This window comes from Bufo bufo, chromosome 6, assembly GCF_905171765.1.
Source record: "Bufo bufo chromosome 6, aBufBuf1.1, whole genome shotgun sequence".
NCBI lineage: Eukaryota > Metazoa > Chordata > Amphibia > Anura > Bufonidae > Bufo > Bufo bufo.
In genome coordinates this window covers 413,212,575-413,217,404 of record NC_053394.1, presented here as the reverse complement: position 1 = coordinate 413,217,404, position 4,830 = coordinate 413,212,575, and positions in this window count along the sequence as shown.

The window sequence follows — 4,830 nt, the reverse complement described above, 5'->3', positions numbered from 1 at the left end:
CCATCTATCAGTGGATCCGTAAAAATCATGCGGACGTCTGAATGGAGCTTTACAGGGGTGTGATCAATGACAGGGGGGTGATCAGGGAGTCTATATGGGGTGATCACCACAGTCATTGATCATGCCCCTGTAAGGCTCCATTCAGACGTCCGTGTGCGTTTTGCGGATCCGATCCATCTATCAGTGGATCCGTAAAAATCATGCGGACGTCTGAATGGAGCTTTACAGGGGGTTGATCAATGACAGGGGGGTAATCAATGACAGGGGGGTAATCAGGGAGTCTATATGGGGTGATCAGGGGTGATCAAGGGTGAATAAGGGGTTAATAAGTGACGGGGGGGAGGGGGGTGTAGTGTAGTGTGGTGCTTGGTGCAACATATTACTGAGCTACCTGTGTCCTCTAGTGGTCGATCCAAACAAAGGGGACCACCAGAGGACCAGGTAGCAGGTATATTAGACGCTGTTATCAAAACAGCGTCTAATATACCTGTTAGGGGTTAAAAAAATCACATCTCCAGCCTGCTAGCGAACGATCGCCGCTGGCAGGCTGGAGATCCACTCTCTTACCTTCCGTTCCTGTAAGCGCGCGCGCCTGTGTGCGCGCGTTCACAGGAAATCTCGCGTCTCGCGAGAGGACGCGCCGGCGCGTCCACTCGGAATCAACCACCTCCAGGACGCGTCTGTGCGTACAGCGGTCCGGAGGTGGTTAAAAGGCTGAACTAAGGGGCAATAAAATTAGAGTGAATTTGTACAGCCTGTGTTTTGTTGTATCTGATAAGTTCATTCTCCTGGCGCCAGAAAAGACTTAATCCAAGCTGATCACCGAGGTCAGGTATCAGGGATGCCTAGTAAAGGGTCCGAATTTCCTTACAGCTTTGGGGGCTCGTGTCCGGGATCGAGAGGGTCATCCTCGGGTCCGGTGAGAAAGACATCGATTTTGTCCTCCGTCTGATCCGAGGGCACTGGCCAAGTCTCGACCCAAGTAAGTTGAACCATCTATTTAAGATTTCGGTAGGTCGCTGTATCAGGGATACAGACAAAGGCTCAGGGAGCCAAGGCTCAGGGAGCCTAAGGTGATTATAAGGGACTCCGGGAGTCCACATCACCGTAGATAGATATAAAGTGCACTAAAGAAATACTGCTCAGGGAACAGAAGGTTACAAGCTTGGATTAACTCTTGTATATATATAGTATAAGTATCTTAGAAGTGTTAAGATTATCTGTTTGTGTGAGATACTGACCGGGTTGTAAGTGTACGGTCACTGTTATTGTCAAATTGATGTATTTTTGGTTAACCACTGTTAATGTGTAAAATTGTATTGTGCTGTGGAGGATCGTTATACGCCCCACTTTTTCGGCTAGGAGTAATCCGCTGACCCGGAAAACGTGAATGCAATTGGCTACTGGTAGTGTCACGGGGTTCCGAAGGTGCACTCTGTCCCCCATCGCCCGCAGACCTGTTGCTTAGCTTTGGGAATGAGGATCTGTGTTTGACCTCATTCCCAGGGCGGCTTTACTAGCTGGGTGGCTCCCTGCTCCTAAGTCTGCCTTGAGCGCCGAGCTGATCACTCGGTGCTCGACTGGTTGGTCTGTCGGTCATGTGACGCTGGCCACGTCACATGAACCTCACTCCCCACTATAAATACAGGCAGCCTGCTGGCTACAGGTTGCCTGTTAATTTCTAGGTTCCTGGCTATTTGTTGGACTGCTGAATACTTACCTGATCCTGTTCCTTGACCATCCTTTTGCCTGATCCTCCTGTACTGCGCATCCGTCCTGGTATTGTGATCTCGGCTCCCACCTGACTACTCTCTTAGGGCTCCTCTTGTACTTCTCTGCTCTCCTGGTATTTGACCCCGGCTTCTCCTGACCATTCTTTGCTTAATCCTTTGTACTTTGTAGCTTTCCTGGTATTGACTCGGTCCGTTCACGTCCTGTTGTTTGTCTGTCCGTCATCCCTGCACTTATTCCAAGTTAGGGATTGCCGTCCAGTTGTCCCCTGTCATTAGGACTCGCGAGGCAAGTAGGCAGGGCCAGGGGTAAGGGTGGAGCGCAGTGGTCACTTCCCTTCTCCCCTGTGTGTGTGTGTGTACGCGACCGTTACAGGTAGGTGCTATATAAGCAGACTCAGTTTTATACTGACTTTAAAACCAGCCTCCAGGACAGATTGACTGGTCAGGTGTGCATGACTCCAAGGAGATCGCCACGCCTCCAATATATACTGCAAAGAAAAAATGTGGGGGGTTCAGTCAGCACAACCTTGTATGCAGGTGCACATGGCTATGGCGAAATTCATATACAAACGCAAAATAGAAACATAGAAACATAGAATGTGTCGGCAGATAAGAACCATTTGGCCCATCTAGTCTGCCCAATATACTGAATACTATGGATAGCCCCCGGCCCTTATCTTATATGAAGGATGGCCTTATGCCTATCCCATGCATGCTTAAACCCCTTCACTGTATTTGCAGCTACCACTTCTGCAGGAAGGCTATTCCATGCATCCACTACTCTCTCAGTAAATTAATACTTCCTTATATTACTTTTAAACCTTTGCCCCTCTAATTTAAAACTGTGTCCTCTTGTGGTACAAATGCAATAGCACTCTGCAACCAGCACTCTGCCCTGCCTCTATGCTGGATGAGGCATTGATGTACATTTTGGCCAAAGCGTAATAAGCCACTCACCACGTCAAGGTCGCCTCTATGGAGTATAAAACTGAGTCTGCTTATATAGCACCTACCAGTAGCCATTTGGCTCCAGGAGAAGTATATAGTGGGCTCAGCATGCATGTTGGTACTTGCATCCCTGGATACGATGAAAGCTGTAATGGCACCGGACGGGGTTAAAAGCAGAGTGTGCCTGGCGTGCATGCTGCACCTGCATTCCCTGGACTTTGTGTGGCTGTCATGGCCCATAAACAGGTAGGAACTAGTGTTAGGGATCTTTACATTTACAACCATAAGAGGGCGCTCGACCTACAACAGCTATATTCTTGCTTCCTCTAGGCAGGCACTACTTTCAGTGTATATTCGCTAAAATCCAACAGAGGGCGCTACAGTTACTTTTGAACAAAAAGTAATTACTCTGATTAAAACCCAATAGAGGGCGCTGTACCGCAATTCTTTTTTGCAGAAAATAAAACCTAACGCTGCATAGCAGCAAACCCCAATAGAGGGCGCTAACCTAAGACAGCATTGGAGCTCACCCAATAGAGGGCGCTAACCTTACAAAGCCTAATGGAGGGCGCTGCAGAGCCGCATCTCACTTAATATGTTAAAAACCAATAGAGGGCGCTAAACTGTAGCGGACCCGCAACACACCAGCCCGGCACCCCAATAGAAATGCCTATTCTTGTCCCCAAGCTGCGGACAAGAATAGGACATGCTCTATCTTTTTGCGGAGCTGCGGACCCAAAGATCGGGGCCGCGCACCGGAAATGCGGATGCGGACAGCACACTGTGTGCTGCCCGCATCCATTCCGTCCCCATAGAGAATGAATGGGTCCGCACCGGAACGGATGCGGACCCATTTTGCGGACGTGTGAATGGAGCCTTACTGCATTGAAATTACAGAGGGCGCTGTGTACAACAGACTGTGCGGACAATAATGCAATCATTATACCAGTTATTACACTGCTTCTGTGTGCTGTGAATTCTGCCGTACTGCGCTATGAACCGATACTTGGTCCTAGAAGAAGACTTCACGGGCAGCGACTGATCCGGGATTCCAGCTAGAGGTAAGCCTGTCCACGTCAGAGCTCAGCCGTCCTGTACTACCCATAGGTGGCGCTGTATTTACAAACGTCTGTCCGCAGTGGATTGTAACGTCCAACTACAACTAATAGAGGGCGCTGTGGATACGCGCGAATGTATAGTATTCGGTTTCATTACCAAAACGCTAGCAGGTAATTCATACGTCTAATTCCAATAGAGGGCGCTCTAAACCTCATCTAGGATAGAACAATATTAACTCTTTCATCTCCATCTGTGTGACTTACACAGCCACAGCACTACTACTCCCATGAAGTAAATGAGTATAAGATACTTTACACTCTGCCTCCTAAAGAATCCAGTGTAAGACAATTTGTACAAACTGCTATAAAAAAGAGACATAAGAAGACAAACCCTTGTTGAGAAGGTGTTTGGACTTTCTGTAGGCGGTCACTTCTGACATAAAGCTACTGGTCAATCAGGGGCTCAGATTGGCTCCTATTTAAGACTCTAGAACACACACCAGGAATGGTGCTGGAGCCACTGCAGTCTGATGGCTGACAGATCAGTGATGTCACACACAGCTTTCCCAGTGTCAGATGTCATCACTGAGTTATAAATCAGAAGCGTAATAGGAGAGGCGACATTAAAAACATGGACTGGACTCCTTTGAAATCAAAGTAAACAGCACGTCCGATTTAGACTGATATTACATCCACCTATAGGTGTAGATTCCCCGTCAGCACAAGTTGTGTCTACAAATTAACTTAATAATTTTAGGGTCCAATCCGATCTGCAATACACCCGGCCATCACCCCCATAGAACTGCCTATTCTTGTCCGCAATTGTGGACAAGAATAGGACATGTTCTATTTTGTTCCGAAGCCGCAGACCGGAAGATCGGAGGCACGCTCCGGAAATGCGGATGCGGACAGTCACAGCACACTGTGTGCTGTCCACATCCATTCCTGCCCCATAGAGAATGAATGGGTCCGTACCCTTTCCGCAATTTTTGGAACTGATGCGGACCCATTCTACGGACGTGTGAATGGACCCTTACTCCTACTGCTCGTTTTATAGGCCCAGATCCAGCAGGACCAGACGAGGAGGTAGG